Source organism: Triticum urartu, chromosome 3 (assembly GCF_003073215.2).
Source record: "Triticum urartu cultivar G1812 chromosome 3, Tu2.1, whole genome shotgun sequence".
NCBI classification, from domain to species: domain Eukaryota; kingdom Viridiplantae; phylum Streptophyta; class Magnoliopsida; order Poales; family Poaceae; genus Triticum; species Triticum urartu.
This window is the reverse complement of record NC_053024.1, coordinates 359,561,446-359,583,057: the sequence shown is the minus strand read 5'-3', so window position 1 is coordinate 359,583,057 and position 21,612 is coordinate 359,561,446.

The window sequence follows — 21,612 nt, the reverse complement described above, 5'->3', positions numbered from 1 at the left end:
GACTTTTTGGTGTCCTTGGATTATCTTGGGGTTCCATGGGCATCCCCAAGCTTAGGCTCTTGCCACTCCTTGTTCCATAATCCATCAAATTCTTGCCCAAAACATGAAAACTTCACAACACAAAACTCAAAATAGAAAACTCGTGAGCTCCGTTAGCGAAAGAAAACAAAAGACCACTTCAAGGTACTGCAATGAACTCATTATTTATTTATATTGGTGTTAAGCCTACTGTATTCCAACTTCTATATGTATTACAAACTATTTTACTAGCCATAGATTCATCAAAATAAGCAAACAACACACGAAAAACAGAATCTGTCAAAAACAGAACAGTCTGTAGTAATCTGTAGCTAGCGCAAGATCTGGAACCCGAAAAATTCAAAAATAAATTTCTGGACGTGACTAATTTATATATTAATAATATTCAAAAATAATTAACTAAATCTCACTCTCCAAATAAAAATTGCAGCAGTTCTCTTGAGCGCTAAAGTTTCTGTTTTTTACAGCAAGTTCAACAAGACTTTCCCCAAGTCTTCCCAACGGTTCTACTTGGAACAAACATTAATTAAACACAAAAAACACAACCAAAACAGAGGCTAGATAATTTATTTATTACTAAAAAGGAGCAAATATCAAGGAATAAAAATAAAATTGGGTTGCCTCCCAACAAGCGCTATCGTTTAACGCCCCTTGCTAGGCATAACGAGCAAGAATAGATCTAGGTATTGCCATCTTTGGTAGGCAATCCATAAGTGGCTCTCATGATAGTTTCATATGGTAATTTTATTTTCTTTCTTGGAAAGTGTTCCATGCCCTTTTTTAGTGGAAATTGAAATCTAATATTCCCTTGCTTCATATCAATAATCGCACCAACCATTTTAAGGAAAGGTCTACCAAGAATAATAGGGCAAGAAGGATTGCAATCTATATCAAGAACAATGAAATCTACAGGCACATAATTCATATTTGCAACAATAAGAACATCATTAATTCTTCCCATAGGTTTCTTAATAGTGGAATTCGCAAGATGCATGTTTAGAGAGCAATCATCAAAATTACGAAAATCTAGTAAATCACAGAAAGTCTTGGGAATAGTAGAGACACTAGAACCCAAATCACACAAAGCATAAAACTCATGATCTTTAATTTTAATTTTAATAGTTGGTTCCCACTCATCATAGAGTTTTCTAGGGATAGAAATTTCAACTCAAGTTTTTCTTCATGAGATTGCATCAAGGCATCAACAATATGTTCGGTGAAGGCTTTATTTTGACTATAAGCATGTGGAGAATTTAGCACGGATGGCAACAAGGAAATACAATCAATTAAAGAGCAACTTTCATAAATAAATTCCTTGAAATCCAATATAGTGGGTTTATCAACATCTAGATTTTTATTTCTTTCTATCCCACTTTCATCAATTTCATCATTAAGATCTAAATACTCCGAATATTTAGAACGCCTTCTAGGTAAAGGAAGATCATATTCAGTTTCATCAAGATTCATATTGCAAAATAAAGATTTAATTGGAGACACATCAATAACTTTTAGATCTTCATCTTGATTTTCATAGGTATTCGGTTTAGCGGCCATCTTATTGACTAAGGTGGCTTGCATATCCGAAATTTCAGGAGTCATCTTCTCTAGACGAGCAATGTGGGATCTTATACCCTCAAATTCTTTAGACATATGATCAACCTCTTTATTCATATAACTCATAAAACTTTTTTGTTCCTTAAGCTCATTTCTAAAGAAATTATTATGCTCAAATTGCAAAACCATAAACTTCCTAACGTTGTTTTCGATCTCCTCTAACTTTTTGAGGTGAAGATCCCCAAATTTTGGTTGAGCCATCACGACAAACAAACAATCTAACACACGAGCAAACAAAGAGGAAAAGAGAGACGGAGGATAGAGAGAGAGAGAGGGCGAATAAAACGGCAAGGTTGAATTGGGGGGAGAGGAAAACGAGAGGAAAATGGCAAATAATGTAATGCGAGAGATAAGGATTGTGATGGGTACTTGGTATGTTGACTTTTGCACAGACTCCCCGGCAACGGCGCCAGAAATCCTTTTTGCTACGTCTTGAGCTTGCGTTGGTTTTCCCCGAAGAGGAAGGGATGATGCAGCAGAGTAGCGTAAGTATTTCCCTCAGTTTTTGAGAACCAAACTATCAATCCAGTAGGAGGTCACGCTCAAGTCCCTCGTACCTGCACAAAATGATAGCTACTCGCAACCAACGCGATTAGGGGTTGTCAAGCCCTTCACGGTCACTTACGAGAGTGAGATCTGATAGATAGAATATTTTTGGTATAAAGATGCAAAGTAAAAATTAAAGGCAAAGTAAATAGCAAAACAATATTAAAGTGATGGAGATTGATATGATGAGAATAGACGCGGGGGCCATAGGTTTCACTAGTGGCTTCTCTCAAGAGCATAAGTATTCTACGGTGGGTGAACAAATTACTGTTGAGCAATTGATATAACTGAGCATAATTATGAGAATATCTAGGCATGATCATGTATATAGGCATCACGTCCATGACAAGTAGACCGAAATGATTCTGCATCTACTACTATTACTCCACTCATCGACCGCTATCCAGCATGCATCTAGAGTATTAAGTTAAAAACAGAGTAACACCTTAAGCAAGATGACATGGTGTAGAGAGATAAATTCATGCAATATGAAATAAACCCCATCTTGTTATCCTCGATGGCAACGATGCAATATGTGCCTTGCTACCCCTTCTGTCACTAGGTAAGGACACCGCAAGATCGAACCCAAAGCTAAGCACTTCTCCCATGGCAAGAACTAGCAATATAGTTGGCCAAACCAAACAGATAATTCGAAGAGACTTTCAAAGATAACCAATCATGAATAAAAGAATTCAGAGAAGATTCAAATATTATTCATAGATAGACTTGATCATAAACCCACAATTCATCGGTCTCAACAAACACACCGCAAAAAGAAGATTACATCGAATAGATCTCCACGAGAGAGGGGGAGAACTTTGTATAGAGACTCAAAGAGAGAGAAGAAGCCATCTAGCTACTAACTATGGACCCGAAGGTCTGAGGTAAACTACTCACACTTCATCGGAGGGGCTACGGTGATGTAGAAGCCCTCCGTAATGACGTCCCTCTTCCGGCGGAGCTCCGGAACAAGCCCCAAGATGGGATCTCATGGATACAGAAATTTGCGGCAGTGGAATTAGGTTTTTGGCCCCTGTTCTGATCGTTTGGGGGTACGTGTGTATATATAGGAGGAAGAAGTACGCCGGAGGAGCAACAAGGGGCCCACGAGGTAGGGGGGCACGCCCTAGGGGGGGCGCCCCCACCCTCGCGACCGCCTCTTCTGTTCCTTGGAGCAGGGTCCAAGTCTCCTGGATCACGTTCGTTGAGAAAATCACGTTCCTGAAAATTTTATTCCGTTTGGACTCCGTTTGATATTCCGTTTCTTCGAAACACTGAAATAGGCCAAAAACAACAATTCTGGGCTGGGCCTCCGGTTAATAGGTTAGTCCCAAAAATAATATAAAAGTGGAAAATAAAGCCCAATATAGTCCAAAACAGTAGATAATATAGCATGGAGCAATCAAAAATTATAGATACGTTGGAGATGTATCAGTGCGCGCTCGCGCAACCTCCCAGCACACCCTACCTGTCCGGGGCGGGGCCAACTTCTGGAGGTGCGCCGTCGTGGCGGGGTTTACTTGCGATCCAAGGTTAGCGCGACATGTTTCGAAGGTATTGGTTGTTGAAAGTGCGTTAAGTCGTCTAGAGGGGGGTGAATAGGTGGTTTTTATGAATTCTTCACTGAGGAATTTCAGGGTGAGGAAACTCCTAAGCAAAGAAATACTTGCAATAGAATAAGTACTCAGATGCAAGCATAACAGAGTAGTAGCACAGTCATCATGAAGAAATGAAAACAAGCACAAAGTGTAGAAAGCGTAAACACAGGATAAGCAGGCTGAAGACAAACATACTGAAGAATTTGAACTGAGGAAATTGAGAAAAGTCTTCAGTCAAAGTATTCAAACAGTAACGATCAGGTAAAACAACACAATAATGAGGAAATAAAAAGGTTGAGGAAATAGAACCAGTTAGCTCAGTGAGGACAATGATTTGGTAGACCAGTTCCAACTGTTGTGATAGTTGTACGTCTAGTTGTAGCGGCTAGGTATTTAAACCTAAGGACACACAGTCCTCACTGTATTCCCCTTGAACTAAGGTCACACAGACCTCGTCCAATCACTCATGGTAAGTCTCCAGGTGACTTCCAAACCTTCATAGACATGGTCACTCGGCGATCCACAATTTCCACTTGGATGCTCTAGACCATGACGCCTAACCGTCTGGAGGATGCACAGTCCTCAAATGTAGCAAGTGTCGGTTCCACACATGAACAATCTCTCAAGTGATGCTCAAGCACTTTGGTTTTGTAGGTGTTTGGTTTGGGGTTTTGAGTCTTTCCTCACTTGATGATTTCCCCTCAAAGTCATCGGAGGATGGGATGCTCTCAATGACAAGTGTCAGTTTCTCGTGGAGCAGCCAACCAGCTAGTGGTTGTAGGGGGCGGCTATTTATAGCCTAGGGAGAAAACCGATGTGATAAGACATAAATGTGCTTCAATGATATGATCGTTAGGTGCATAAGATATTTTGGGACAGCTGGCGCATGGCACAACAACGGTCGGAAGTTTGAGGTTCAAATTCCTTAGGGCTATCATGTTCCTCACTTGTAGGCAATCTGCACTGGTGAATTCCTAACTCCTAAGTCAGAACAAATTCCTCACAGACAAAAGAACTTCGGTTCTGTCACTGAAGAAATTGACTGAACTGTACGAGATTTCCAATGGCTTCAATCAAAGGGATTGGTAGGTGTAGGATATTGAGTTGAGCATCACCTAGAAACGTTTCCTTAGTTTTACCTCGACCCCCTTTAACAGTATGGTGTTTCCTATGACTGAAGAAAGAGAAAAAGAAACTACGAAAACAAAAGTCTTCACGCTTCATATTCCTCGCATGAATATCAAGTCTACACGGTCCAACCAATTTCTTCACTTTCAAAGTCTTTAGAAAGTCTTTAGAAATCGAAAGTCTTCAGCTGAAGACATTCATTTTTAGGGGTCGACTTTCTTTGTAAATATTAAACTCCTCATAGACTTATAGACATGTGTACACTCACAAATGCATCAGTCCCTTAACCTATAAGTCTTCAATACACCAAAATCACTAAGGGGCACTAGATGCACTTATAGTTGTAACTGGCGACCGTTGCTATCGAAGGCACCGGCGAGGCACTAGATCGGCCCCACGTTGCCTTGGCGATCCTGACGTATGGGCTGATGAGGGGAACACACGCGAGCCTCTCCTCTGCTAGTACAGCGAGCCCACTGATGGCGGCATAGAGGCACCAGGGGCCATCATCCTGAAGCCAGCCCATTGTCCCTCCAGTCTGCAGCCCACCATCTCCAGTGCCTAATCGCGGCGACCAGGGGGTGGTCCTTCGTCGCGGCTTCTGGAGGGGTCGCCAATCCCGATCGTATTTTGGGGGGTGCCTCTTGAGCCGGGCGGGCCACGACACACGCGAGATCACCGCCACGCAACCCTCTGGGCTCCCTCTGAAAGGACGAGCATACGTGGTAGGCATAGGCGCAGATGCCCGGTGGAGTGTGTGACACGGGCATGGTGCGAAAAGGCGTCGTGTCCTCGCAGGCGGCATCGGGTAGCTCATCCACCCGGCCAAGTAGGGCGTCGCGGTTGCCTTCTGCTAGCCGGCATATCATCAACTCCCGCGCCATGAGGAGCGTCGCCCGCATGTTCCCAAGCCCCCAGCGAGCATGCAGGGACGACGCGACGTGGTCGGAGGGCCGTGCCGCAGCACGGTTGCGGCACCGCATGGGAGGGGGAGCCGGCGGGCCCCACCATCGATAGTGGGTGAGGCCAGCAGCGTCACTAGCCATGAGGGCCATGGGGTGATGATGAGCTCTACGACCGAGGGGCGCCACTCGGGTGGTGCGAGTGGCCCAATGCTCAACGCAAGCCCGGGGAGCCTCCGCAATGGGTGCGACGGAGGGAGGACGGGACGTGATTGACGAAGAGGCCGAGCTTCCACATGCCCCTACATGGCTAGCCAAATATCATATTCAGGGCTCCGCGGAGCCAAGACAAGTTCGAACTCTGGGGCATGTGTAACGCCCTCGATGCGGCTATATCACCCACGTGTCGAAGCACGACTTAGAGGCATAACCGCATTGAAAGCAATGTCGCAAGTGAGGTAATCTTCACAACAACCCATGTAATAAAATAAGGGAATAAGATACATAGTTGGCTTACAATCGCCACTTCACACACACAAGGTCCGACTATGGAACCAAAATAAAAGAAGACTATCCCAAATTCTACACAGATCCCCGATCGTCCTGACTGGGCTCCACTACTGATCGACTAGGACGGAACAACACAAAGGACAAGATCTTCATCGAGCTCCTCCTTGAGCTTGGTTGCGTCATCCGCATGGTTCAACGACACCTGCAAACTGGTTTTGGAAGTATCTGTGAGTCACGAGGACTCAGCAATCTCACACCCACGCGATCAAGACTATTTAAGCTTATAGGTAGGGTAAAAGGTATGAGGTGGAGCTGCAGCAAGCGACTAGCATATATGGTGGCTAACATACGCAAAAGAGAGAGAGCGAGAAGAGAAGGCAAAGTACGATCGATGAAGTATGATCAAGAAGTGATCCTAGAACAACCTACGTCAAGCATTACTCCAACACCGTGTTCACTTCCCGGAGTCCGCCGAGAATAGACCATCACGGTTACACACGCGGTTGATGTATTTTAATTAAGGTCAACTTCAGGTTTTCTACAACCGGACATTAACAAATTCCCATCTGCCCATAACCGCGGGCACGTCTTTCAAAAGTTCAAATCCCTGCAGGGGTGGCCCAACTTAGCCCATCACAAGCTCTCACAGTCAATGAAGGATATTCCTTCTCCCAAGACAATCCGATGAGGCTCGGCATCCCGGTTACAAGACATCCTCGACAATGGTAAAACAAGTCCAGCAACACCGCCCAAATGTGCCGACAAATCCCGATAGGAGCTGCACATATCTCGTTCTCAGGGCACACTCATATGTGACATCCTACAAGTAAGATCAACCCTCAAGTTGCCCCGAGGTGGCCCCGCAGTCTACTCGGTCGGACCAACACTCAGAGGAGCACTGGCCCAGGGGGGTTTAAAAAAGATGACCCTTGAGTCTACAAAACCCAAGGGAAAGAAAAGGCTAGGTGGCGAATGGTAGAACCAATGTTGGGAATTGCTGGAGGAGTTTTATTCAAGGCGAACTGTCTAGGGGTTCCCTTTATAACCCAACCACGTAAGGAACGCAAAATCCGGGAACATAACACCGATATGACGGAAACTCGGGCGGCAAGAGTGGAACAAAACACCAGGCATAAGGCCGAGCCTTCCACACTTTACCAAGTATATAGATGCATTAATTAAATAAGAGATATTGTGATATCCCAACAAAATATCCATGTTCCAAACATGGAACAAGCTCCAATCTTCACCTGCAACTAACAACGCTATAAGAGGGGTTGAGCAAAGCGGTAACATAGCCAAACAACAGTTTGCTAGGACAAGGTGGGTTAGAGGCTTGGTTCAACAATATAGGAGGCATGATAAGGAAGTGGTAGGTATCGCAACATAGGCATAACAAAAGAGCGAGCATCTAGCAAGCAAAGATAGAAGTGATTTCGAGGGTATGGTCATCTTGCCTGAAATCCCGCAAGGAAGAAGAACGAATCCATGAAGAAGACAAACGGACGTAGTCGAACGGATCCTCAGAAACGCGACATTATCGGAACCAACCCGAAGAAGCAACACCAGAAAGAAGCACACAACATAGTAAACAACCAACACAACAACATGGTATGATATGCGGGATGCGGTATGTGATGCATATGCATGATTTGGAAAGGAATGATTAAACCTGGCCTCAAATTGGAAATCCAAGAGTGCCACTGGAAAGGTGAGGTGATTTTGGTTGAAATCGATATAAAGATCACCGGAATCGGATGCACGATTTGGAAATGGCAAGCAAAACAAATAAGGCACCGGTCTGCGATAAACATCAAGTAGCCATCTAAATGCATCAAGTTAAATATCATACAACACTCAAAGATGGCAACAAAATACATGGTAGGGATCCACTCATGATGCTTGACAAAAGATGAACACTGAGCTATGGCTAATTCATCCATTAACAGGTTCAAACAAGCATGGCAAAAGGGAAAATGATAACAGGTTTCAGACTTGGTGAAATTAACACGAGTTTGGAATTTATCATCAGGAAGCATACTTTGGAGCATGAAAACTATATGCTACAGGAACTTAACATGGCAAAGCAAGGCATGGAATGAAGCTACTCAAAGCACTTAACAAAAGTCCCTTATGACCTTGAGCCAAAAGGGATCAGAAAATACAATTGCAAGCATGTGAACATGGCAAAAACATAAACAGATTCAGACTTAGTGAAAAACTGGAGCATGCAAAAACAGTTAATGAGTAGGCATGTTTACGAGCTCGATGCACTCACTACAGAGCATGGAATGACAAACTAAGCATATAACCATCAAGAATACATGACATAGAAGCTATAAATGGCAATAACAACAACATAGCATGCACGGATCAATAGCAACAACCTTGGCAAAATCGCTAATCATGTCAACGATCTGCCAGGAACATTTTATAGCAAAAGTAGAGCTCGATTGAATCAAGCTAGGGTGCTCCATAATTGCAAACAAATACATGGATGGATTGAGCACCACAATGTTAACAAAACATCCTTACTGATCATCCTGAAAAGAGGCACGGATCACTAGGAAACAACATGAACATATGGCATAACAACGAAAATAGGACAAGGACTTAGTGAAATTCTAAGTCCCTGAAATCAGCATTACCGATTACGCTACTTTGCATGCTTGTGCTAGTCACCACAATTATCAAAAAAATACATGACAAGCACCCCTATAAAGATGACATGGCATATAACAAAACACATGTAGAGCTCAGGATCATATCATGCACACATTAATCATGGCAAAAATGACAAAAGCCTATTTGATGAAACAGATCGGTCAAATTCCTCACATAGCCCTCTTCGAACAGCATTCCGGGCATCAAGATGAGCTCAAATGAAAATGATGCAATGATATGAAATGATGTACTTGTCGAGACGAACATTTTGATATGCTACACGCATGAATCGGAGCTACGGATGCAGAGTTACGATGCGATGAAATATGCAAAAACATTAGGGTTTCGGGGGAAGAAGTCAACCGAGGTGGATCTGGATCTGGATCCAGATCGGACGCGGAAACCGAGGCCGCCGGAATTCCTGTAGATGTCGGAGTAGAGGACGGAGAAGGGGGGCCGTCGAGGTGGAGCGAGGTGGCGGCGAGGTCCGGCTGGCCGGTGGCAGATCCGGGCACGGCGGCGGCAGTGGTTGGCGACGAGGACGCGGGTCACCGGCGGGCGGCGGCGTGCAGGGCGGCGACGCGGCTCAGGCGGGTGCGGCGGCCGGAGGCGAGGGACGGCGCCGGTGGAGCGCGTGCGGCGGCGCAGAGATCCGGCGATGATCGGCAAAGGGCGCGGTGGCGGCGCGCGCAGATCCCGCGAGGCGGAGGGGAGCCGGGCACGGTCGGGCGCGCCTGTGCGGCAGCGGCGGAACTGGGCCTGCGTAGGCCCGGATGGGCTCCGCGGACAGGTGGCAGCGCGCGATTGGGCGCGGGACGAGGCGGACATGTCCGGGCGAGAGGGTGGACGTGTCCGTCGGCGGGAGGAGGAAGAAGCTAGGGTTGGACCGCGAAATTTCGGAGGGGGGTGTTTATATAGGTAGAGGGAGCTAGGAGAGTCCAAATGAGGTGCGGTTTTCGGCCACGCGATCGTGACCGATCGATCTAGATGATGGAGAGGTCTTTGGTGGTTTTTGGGCCAAATTGGAAGGGTGTTGGGCTGCAACACACATGAGGCCTTTTCGGTCCCTCGGTTAACCGTTGAAGTATCAAACGAAGTCCAAATGGCACGAAACTTGACAGGCGGTCTACCGGTAGTAAACCAAGGCCACTTGGCAAGTCTCGGTCCAATCCGAGAACGTTTAACACCCTCACATGAAAAGAAGTAGAAAGGGACACCGGGTGACATAGGAGCGCCGGATTGCAAAACGGACAACGGGGAAAATGCTCGGATGCATGAGACAAACATGTATGCAAATGAAATGCACATGAGGACATGATATGAGATGCATGAAACACAAGAAATGACAAGGCAACAACAGCAAATAACTAGAGGACACCTGGCATGTCGGGCTCGGGGCGTTACAACACTCCACCACTATGAGAGGATCTCGTCCCGAGATCTAGAATGGCACCGGAAGGAAAACGGAAGAGAAAGAGAAGAGGTAAAACTAAGTTGCTTCTTTGACAAACGAGTGAGACCAAAGAACCTTGAAAAGGTTGAGCAAAATGAAAGAAAGAAAGCAACGGAGAAGAACAAAGTTGAAAGCACTCCGTTAAGAAAGAGGAATAAGAAAGAACCGATTCGGGTAGCACTTCAGATGAAAAGATATGAAAGACTTGATAAAATGAAAGAGCTTGAGCAAGGGACACAACACTCCGGTTAAGATGGATAAGAATGACAAGAACAAGATCCTGACAAGAACAAGAAGAAGGTTTTAAGAGAGCAGCAACACAATGTCTCTGGGAGAAATGAAAGAAAAGAATGAAAGGAACGGGGAAAAAAACATCTTCTACCCTCAATGAGCTTGCAAAGGCATCTTAAGGAGAAAGGTCGAACGGAGTAGTTGGAAAACTAACAATGAAAGGATAAGCTTGATATGGACTTATAGAAGATATCTCAAAATTATGAGGTGAAAACTTGCCACTCAGGGGAAAAAGAGTTGGATTGATATGAACAAGGAGACGAGAAAATACCTCACCGGGAGGATAAATGAAGAACTTGGATCATTGATAAACACCATAAGAGCGACAATCCTTAAAGGAAAGCTTTAGGTGAAATATAGCCCAAGATAACTCCAATGAAGAGATTGGTGGATTTAAAATACCTCATCTTGATAACTTGTGAAACACGAAGCACGAAGGGAAATTATCAAGAATGACATAAAACCACCTCAAAAGATATGCGTGAAATAATTGCACTCCGGATTGCAAGATGAAGAAAACTTGAGCTCCTCTGAAAACAATCTTGATGAACACTTCGAGAAGGAATTAAATCATTGGTGAACCATCATGTAGAACCTTCATGAAGAACTCCGGTAAACAAAGGAATGATCAACCGAAAGGAAAGAGAAGTTGAAAAACACAACGTGAACCCTTGCAATCATTGGATGAAGCTTTGAGACGAGATAAAGTGGAAACTTGGAACTCCGGAAGAAAAGATAAAGCATCTCGAACCGGGAATTTGATGAGCCTCTGAAATAAGGAATTAATCACTTGGACGAATAAGAATAAGAATTATGTTATGCATATCATTCACCAATTTAGATTGATGACAAGCAACGGATCGCATACGACTTATTCTCATAGGAAGAATTTAGATAGATATAGCGCAAACTTGAGAAGGTCTTCAACGAATCACCAGTTGGGTTGATACAACGAATAAATAGATATGACAACGAAGGAAGAGAAAACTTGGACAAACCACCGTAAAAATTGAACAACGAACGAAGTAAAAGGATGAATCACCGGTAAGAATTGTGAAATCAACGAAGATACTTGAGACAATCTAGATACATGAGAACGAAGAGATCACGAACTGATTATAGATCACTTGAACGATGCACCGGTAAGATTTGGAGAATGACAACTAAAAGCTGGAATGGATAAATCTTCCGAAGTGATGGCCTTCGGAGGAAAGAAATGGAAAACAAACTCATGAAATGCTTCGGATGGGTGAAAAAAATTCTCACGAACAAAACAATTATGCGAGGATGGCCTCAAACTAGAACCATGAATCTCCGAGAAAAGGAACATGATATGGAGGTAAAACTCTTCTTCGGTTTACAAATGTAGAGAATGATGATGAGAAACACCACCAAGAATTATTTAAACACTCCGGAAGAATAAAAAACGAAGAGGTTGAGCCAACAATGAAAAGATTTGACAGATCTTGGAGAAGGCATTTGACTGATGATAATTCATTCCTACGTCAGACTTTAGAAGATTTGAGAATAATTCCGGGAGAATAAGAACAGTCAGGTAAGATCCTGGGAAAAGATCTTTGGGTTAGGGCCCACTCAAAAGATACACCGTAGAAATGATTTAAAGAGAGAGATTGCAGCGGTTGAATTAAATGGCTTGAATGAGATAACATCCTCGAAAGAGCTTGAACGGATGTAGAGTGGTAACACGAATCTTCTGAGATATCTTCAGCACTCCGGAACAAATGAATAACGAGAAATGAATTATTATGAGGTGCACTGGTATGAGAAGGCATTTAAAATGAGGAAAGGATATGATCAACACCAAAAGCTTGAATTGAAACCACCGGAGAAGAAAATGACTGATGAGAGACGAACTTGAATCTTCGTTAGCATCTTCTGAGAAACAACGGATAAAAACACTGACGAAAAAGAATGGAAAGAATTCACAACAATAAAAGGATACTTGAATAAGAAATCTGAGTCCTTGAAGAAAAAAGGGTGGTAGGGCGGGAAAAACAAAGGCAACTTGGGACGAATGAAATGATCACCGTTGAGAAGAACTGATACTTGATCTTGCGGATGTTGAGATGATCGGATCCACTTGAAGAGAAACACGCCGGTTGAAAAGGATTGACATGACAATCTCGATTATCATGAAGGATTAGTATTCACATAGAAATGTGAGAACACCACTTAGGAAAGGTATGGAATCAACATTTGACTTCGAAGCAACTCGAATACCACAACTGAAAACAAAACAAAGGATTGGCTTGTAGAATAAGCCGGAACAAACATATGATAGAGATTTCGTCCGAAGTTTTCGTGGTGGGGCCTACACGGGCTCGATCGTACATCACCATCATGTACAAGGCAGTGCACATGACAGACGAAGCATCCCCGAGTCGGCATAGCCAAGGACTCTTTAAGACACAACGAGACCACTGTAAAACCGACCGTGAATAGGCGTACCACTAGACGTCGAACCCCAATTTCATATCATACATCTTTCGGAAAGATATCCTAGGAGCTACTTTAATTCCCACTTATAAACTCCCGAAATTTTCCGGCTATGCAATCAGGTGTTGGGGATACAGGGGAAGCATAATATCTCACCAAAACTAACATATCCTACATCCAGTAGTATCCATCCTTCAACACATAACCAAGAAACCTTCAGAAATCGTTTACCTCAACCTTCAAAAAGCATCTGTTATACGATTTATGGCAATACTCCCTAACTCCCGCCCCCGTACTGGGTGGCGTCGAGGTTATCTCACCAACAACTGCATAAAAGAGATTTTCAATGTCGGCGGAACTAAACTCAGGTATTCCAGAATTGCAAGGATAAAATTGTGACGACAACACCTCGGAGCTCAACTCACCGGGACACTGCCACAACCCCTAAATGACAGGAGGCACCAAGAACAATGTTCTCGTCACAAATCGATCGGAACGATTCTAAGATACCCGCGTGATTCTAAAAAAAATTAGTGAAATTTGAGAAGAGAAGAGTCAAAAACTCTATGTCAGGAGGCCTCACCAGAGCGACGAAGGGACTGAGGAGTAAAAAGAAGTCCTAATTCTCCAATATATATAATCCTAAATGACTCAAAACATTTTTCTAGACTCAACAACGCCAGCGATTCGATCAAGTAGGGGGCTCCTAAGGTCGGGGAAGGCTCTGATACCAACTTGTAACGCCCTCGATGGGGCTATATCTCCCACGTTTCGAAGCACGACTTAGAGGCATAACAGCATTGAAAGCAATGTCGCAAGTGAGGTAATCTTCACAACAACCCATGTAATAAAATAAGGGAATAAGATACATAGTTGGCTTACAATCGCCACTTCACACAAATACATGAATAAAGCAATACATCATCCAGATACACACAAGGTCCGACTACGAAACCAAAATAAAAGAAGACTATCCCAAATTCTACAAAAATCCCCGATCGTCCCGACTGGGCTCCACTACTGATCGACTAGGACGGAACAACACAAAGGACAAGATCTTCATCGAGCTCCTCCTTGAGCTTGGTTGCGTCATCCGCATGGTTCAACGACACCTGCAAACTGGTTTTGGAAGTTTCTGTGAGTCACGGGGACTCAGCAATCTCACACCCACGCGATCAAGACTATTTAAGCTTATAGGTAGGGTAAAAGGTATGAGGTGGAGCTGCAGCAAGCGACTAGCATCTATGGTGGCTAACATACACAAAAGAGAGCGAGAAGAGAAGGCAAAGCACGATCGATGAACTATGATCAAGAAGTGATCCTGGAACAACCTATGTCAAGCATTACTCCAACACCGTGTTCACTTCCCGGACTCCGCCGAGAAGAGACCATCACGGTTACACACGCGGTTGATGTATTTTAATTAAGGTCAACTTCAGATTTCTACAACCGGACATTAACAAATTCCCATCTGCCCATAACCGCGGGCACGACTTTCGAAAGTTCAAATCCCTGCAGGGGTGTCACAACTTAGCCCATCACAAGCTCTTACGGTCAATGAAGGATATTCCTTCTCCCAAGACAATCCGATCAGGCTCGGCATCCTGTTTATAAGACATCCTCGACAATGGTAAAACAAGTCCAGCAACACCGCCCGAATGTGCCGACAAATCCCCATAGGAGCTGCACATATCGCGTTCTCAGGGCACACTCAGATGACACATCCTACGAGTAAAACCAACCCTCAAGTTGCCCTGAGGTGGCCCCGCAGTCTACTCGATCGGACCAACACTCAGACGAGCACTGGCCCAGGGTGGTTTAAAAAAGATGACCCTTGAGTCTGCAGAACCCAAGGGAAAGAAAAGGCTAGGTGGTGAATGGTAAAACCAATGTTGGGCATTGCTGGAGGAGTTTTATTCAAGGCAAACTGTCAAGGTGTTCCCATTATAACCCAACCGCGTAAGGAACGCAAAATCCGGGAACATAACACCGATATGACGAAAACTAGGGCGGCAAGAGTGGAACAAAACACCAGGCATAAGGCCGAGCCTTCCACCCTTTACCAAGTATATAGATGCATTAATTAAATAAGAGATATTGTGATATCCCAACAAAATATCCATGTTCCAAACCTGGAAGAAGCTCCAATCTTCACTTGCAACTAACAACGCTATAAGAGGGGCTGAGCAAAGCGGTAACATAGCCAAACAACAGTTTGCTAGGACAAGGTGGGTTAGAGGCTTGGTTCAACAATATAGGAGGCATGATAAGGAAGTGGTAGGTATCGCAGCATAGGCATAGCAAAAGAGCGAGCATCTAGCAAGCAAAGATAGAAGTGATTTCGAGGGTATGGTCATCTTGCCTGAAATCCCGCAAGGAAGAAGAACGAGTCCATGAATAAGACAAACGGACGTAGTCGAATGGATCCTAATTTGGAAAGGATGCATATGCGTGTTCACTTCCCAGACCCCGCCGGAAAAAGACCATCACAGTTACACATGCGGTTGATAAATTTTAATTAAGATAATCTTCAGGTTTTCTACAATCGGACGTTAACAAATTCCCATCTGCCCATAACCGCGGGCACGGCTTTCGAAAGTTCAATCCCTGCAGGGGTGTCCCAACTTAGCCCATCACAAGCTCTCACGGTCAACGAAGGAATAGACCTCCTCCTGAGACGTTCCGATCAGACTCTGTATCCCGGTTCTACAAGACACTTCGACAAGTTAAAACAAATCCAGCAACACCGCTCGAATGTGCCGACAAATCCCGATAGGATCTGCACATATCTCGTTCTCAGGGCACACTCAGATGAGCGCTCTGTACAACTAAAACCAAACCTCGAGTTTCCCCAAGGGGGCGCTGCACAGGACTCTAGTTTGGACCAACACTCAGAGGAGCACTGGCCCAGGGGGGGGGGGTTAAAATAAAGATGACCCTTGAGTCTGCAGAACCCAAGGGAAGGTGGTAGGTTGTTAGTGCAAATGGTAAAACCAAGGTTGGGCATTGCTGGAGGAATTTTATTCAAGGCGAACTGTCAAGGGGTTCCCATTATTACCCAACCGTGTAAGGAACGCAAAATCCGGGAACATAACACCGATATGATGGAAACTAGGGCGGCAAGAGTGGAACAAAACACCAGGCATAAGGCCGAGCCTTCCACCCTCTACCAAGTATATTGATGCATTAATTAAATAAGAGATATTGTGATATCCCAACAAGTAAACATGTTCCAACAAGGAACAACATCTCCATGTCCCAATAAGGAACAAACTTCAATCTTCACCTGCAACTAACAACGCTATAAGAGGGGCTGAGCAAAGTGGTAACATAGCCAATCAACGGTTTGCTAGGACAATGTGGGTTACAGTCTTGGTTCAACAATATAGGAGACATGATAACCAAGTGGTAGGTATCGCAGCGTAGGCATAGCAAAAGAGCGAGCAACTAGCAAGCAAAGATAGAATTGATTTTGAGGGTATGGTCATCTTGCCTGAAATCCCGCAAGGAAGCAGAACGAGTCCATGAAGAAGACACACGGACGTAGTCGAACGGGTCCTCACAAACGCGACGTTATCGGAACCAACCCGAAGAAGCAACCACCGGAAAAAGCACACAACATAGTAAACAACCACCACATAGTCATGGCATGATGCGCAAACAAGTATGATGCATGTCCGGTTTAATGAGGCATGGCATGGCAAAGTGCACAAGCAATCCTACAAATTAAATGGAGCTCAATATGCAACAGAGTTGCATATTAAAGAAAACACCACATGACCCACATGACTTATTTAGTTCTCTCTCATTTAGGTACTCAACAATATTAAATGTTGTTAAACATGACAAGAGGAGAAGCATAATAAAACTACCTAATTAGGCAAGTTTAAAAGAGGCCAAAAAAACAAACAACAATTCCGGTAGATCACCATATGCATTTATCAATTTGGTGCAACAACAATTTAAACATTTTAATTGTTGTTATCATGATGCGGATGCCATGAACAAGTTAATGCAATTTTTATTAAAATTTGACAAGCATATTGTGAAGCATTTATCATCATGGCGGAAATGAAAGGGGTGCCACGGCGACAATAGCGAAACGGTGCCACGGCAACGTTCCGGTTCCCGGTAACTCGATTGAGATACCGATGCAAAGGAGAAGTGTGCAGATGCGGGTCATGCGATAAACGGTGGGGTGCTCCTGGTTACCGGGTTCCCACGGGTTAGCGGCAAACGAGGAGGACCGAGCAAGAGACAACTCAGACACGATGTAAACATGAGCATTACATAAAACACACATGCGTTCAATCACGGGCGTCGTCTCGATGGTTATACCTTCGAAGCGTGCATTATCGAAACGGAACGAGTTCGCCGTAGGGGTACACGTGCCGAAGGGGAAGTAGTTGTTCACGGGGTCGTCGTGGGAAGTAGCGGTTCTCGCGACGGTAGTTGAACTTGATGTTTGCGTTACACGGGTCTTCGGAGACGTTCATCGTACATGGTTCGGAGTGGTACTTGCATCTTCGGACTTGACGAATCCGAGGGCTTCAGGGTTCACCGTTGAACTTGACGAAACCCATGGCGACGGAGAGGTACGCGTCGGTGGTAGTCGTTCAGGCGGAGAGCGTCGTCGAACTTGGAGTTCTTCGGACTTGCTGGTCTCGTCAAAACGAAGGGGTACTTGGTACAATCCGCGTAGTCGTTCTTTGCGATTGAGTCGACCATGACGTGTCCAGGGAACGCTCAGGTCGGTGGATGTACTTGGTCTTGCAGTTCGGAAGCCGGTACAACGAGCTGCGGTTGATGGCGCTGGTCATGGGGGTTGGGGCGGTACTGCGGTGGCCTGCACTGCAGCAGCAGAAGAAGAAGGAGGCGCGGTAGAGGCGAGGGCACATGCATCGGCGGCTGGATGTACTTGATGCAGCGGAGGTCTCCCGTGGATTGACAGACCGGCGGCTTGACGGGTCACGGCGATGGGGACTTGGTGCAGAAATGCTGGTGGTGGTGCTTGACGTCCCTGGCGAAGCTACGGCCTAGGAGGTCCTGTGCTCCGGCGAGGTCAAGGAACTTGGTGACGGAGACTTGGGGGCGTAGGCGATGCTTGGCGCGATGCAAGGCTCTGCCAGCGCGGTCGACGCGCAGGAGAGGCGGCGTTGAGGACGACGGGTCCGGGCGGCGAGGCACTTGAGGGCGCGGGGGACGGCCTGCAGGTGGCCGGGGGCTGGCCGGGGTGGCTGCCGGGGGCTGGCCGGGGTGGCTGCCGGCGGAGAGGAGGAGGCAGAGGGGAACGGGATGAGGGCGCAACGCTGGATCAGGGAAAAAGGAGTGATGGGTGAGGGAGCGATGGGATCGGGAGGTGGGGGATCGGGCACCCTGGCGTTGTCGGTCCCTCTCTCTCTCTGGCGGCGTGAGAAGGGAGATAAGGACGAGGGGATCGAGGAAAAGGCTAGCCAGCAGGGGGGAATGAGGAGATCGGGCAGGCCTCTTGGACCGGCGAGGTCAGGCCGCAGGAGTTGGGCCTAGGGACTGGGCCGGCTGGACTAAGCTGACCTCCTCTCTCTCATTCCTCTCTTACTCTTTTCCATATTAAAACAAAACAGAAAAAGAGAGAGAAAAGAAAGAGAAGGTAGGGGTGGAATCTGGGCACGAGGACAATTTTCCCGGACTCATAAAAATGTGCACGGTCCACGAAAAATAGGAAAGGCAAGATTGAAAGATGTAATTCAAACTCATTTGAATTTAATTCAAAAGGGTTTGAACTAGGGCTTGGTTATAGAGTGTCCAAAAATGTTCGGATTTTTGGTGGAGCTCCGGAAAATGACGAAAGAATCTACGGACTAAGTTCGAGGCCAAGGGTTGGGAAAACAAAGGCATTAGGATTTTTGCAAGTGTGTTATGGTGAATTTGAATTTAAAGAAATATTGAATATAGCTCCCTACTATCGGGAGGATATGTTATAAAGAGAAGTCACTCTTCCCTCGATTTAAAAGAGGCCAGAACAACAAACAACAATTCCGGTAGATCCCCATATGCACTTATCAATTTGGTGCAACAACAATTTAAACATTTTAATTGTTGTTATCATGATGCGGATGACATGAACAAGTTAATGCAATTTTTATTAAAATTTGACAAGCATATTATGAAGCATTTATCATCGTGGCGGAAATGAAAGGGGTGCCACGGCGACGATAACGAAACGGTGCCACGGCAACGTACCGGTTCCCGGTAACTCGATTGAGATACCGATGCAAAGGAGAAGTGTGCAGATGCGGGTCATGCGATAAACGGTGGGGTGCTCCCGGTTACCGGGTTCCCATGGGTTAGCGGCAAACGAGGAGGACCGAGCAAGAGACAACTCGGACACGATGCAAACATGAGCATTACATACAACACACATGCGTTCAATCACGGGCGTCGTCTCGATGGTTATACCTTCGAAGTGTGCATTATCGAAACGGAACGAGTTCGCGGCAGGGGTACACGTGCCGAAGGGGAAGTAGTTGTTCATGGGGTCGTCGTGGGAAGTAGTGGTTCTCGCGACGGTAGTTGAACTTGATGTTTGCGTTACACGGGTCTTCGGCGACGTTCATTGTACATGGTTCGGAGTGGTACTTGCATCTTCGGACTTGACGAATCCGAGGGCTTCGGGGATCACCGTTGAACTTGACGAAACCCACACCGACAGAGAGGTACGCGTCGGTGGTAGTCGTTCGGGCGGAGAGCGTCGTCGAACTTGGAGTTCTTCGGACTTGCTAGTCTCGTCGAAACGAAGGGGTACTTGGTACAATCCGCGTAGTCGTTCTTTGCGATGGAGTCGACCTTGACGTGTCGAGGGAACTCTCAGGTCGGTGGATGTACTTGGTCTTGCGGTTCGAAAGCCGGTACAACGAGCTGCGGTTCATGGCGCTGGTCATGGGGGTTGGGGCGGTACTGCGGTGGCCTGCACTGCAGCAGCAGAAGAAGAAGAAGGAGGCACGGTAGAGGCGAGGGCACATGCATCAACGGCTGGATGGACTTGATGCAGCGGAGGTCTCCCGCGGATTGACAGGCCGGCGGCTTGACAGGTCACGGCAATGGGGACTTGGTGCAGAACTGCTGCTGGTGGCGCTCGATGTCCCTGGCGAAGCGGCGGCCTAGGAGGTCCTGTGCTCCGGCGAGGTCGAGGAACTTGGAGACAGAGACTTGGGGGCGCCGGCGATGCTTGGCGCGATGCAGGGCTCTAACAGCGCGGTCGACGCGCAGGAGAGGCGGCGTTGACGACGACGGGTCCGGGCGGCGAGGCACTTGAGGGCGCGGGGGTCGGCCTGCAGGTGGCCGGAGGCTGGCTGGGGTGGCTGCCGGCGGCGAGGAGGAGGCAGAGGGGAATGGGACGAGGGCGCAACGCTGGATCGAGGAAAAAGGAGCGATGGGTGAGGGAGCGATGGGATCGGGAGGTGGGGGATCGGGCACCCTGGCGTTGTCGGTCCCTCTCTCTCTCTGGCGGCGCGAGAAGGGAGACAGGGAGCAGGGGATTGAGGAAAAGGCTAGCGAGCAGGGGGGAATGAGGAGATCGGGCAGGCCTCTTGGACCGGCTAGGTCAGGCTGCAGGAGTTGGGCCTAGGGACTGGGCCGGCTGGACTAAGCTGAACTCCTCTCTCTCATTCCTCTCTTACTCTTTTCCATATTAAAACAAAACAGAAAAAGGGGGAGAAAAGAAAGAGAAGGTAGGGGTGGAATCTGTGCACGAGGACAATTTTCCCGGACTCATAAAAATGTGCACAGTCCACGAAAAATAGGAAAGGCAAGATTGAAAGATGTAATTCAAACTCGTTTGAATTTAATTCAAAAGGGTTTGAACTAGGGCTTGGTTATAGAGTGTCCAAAAATGTTCGGATTTTTGGTGGAGCTCCGGAAAATGTCGAAAGAATCTACGGACTAAGTTCGAGGCCAAGGGTTGGGAAAACAAAGGCACTAGGATTTTTGCAAGTGTGTTATGGTGAATTTAAATTTAAAGAAATATTGAATATAGCTCCCTACTATCGGGAGGATATGTTATAAAGAGAAGTCATTCTTCCTTCAATTTAAATGGACCAGAAATCCATGCAATTTATTTAGTTGAGATGTAGAAGATTTATGAGATGATGACATGATGACATGATGCAATGCACATGATGCAATGATGAATGCAATGAACCAAACAAATCACACGACGAAACCCGAAAACCCTGGAAGGCATCTGAAGCTCCGGTCTTGGTGCGTTACAGTTTGTCATCTCATAACTTTGTTGATATGGGTTTGATTTGCGTGAATGATATGTCAAAATGTTCATCTCTGAGTGCTCTACATGCTAGTGTCATTTGCATCCATGTTACCGTTCATGTTGATGCCTTAATTCTCGATGTGAAAGTGCTAAATGTTATAATCT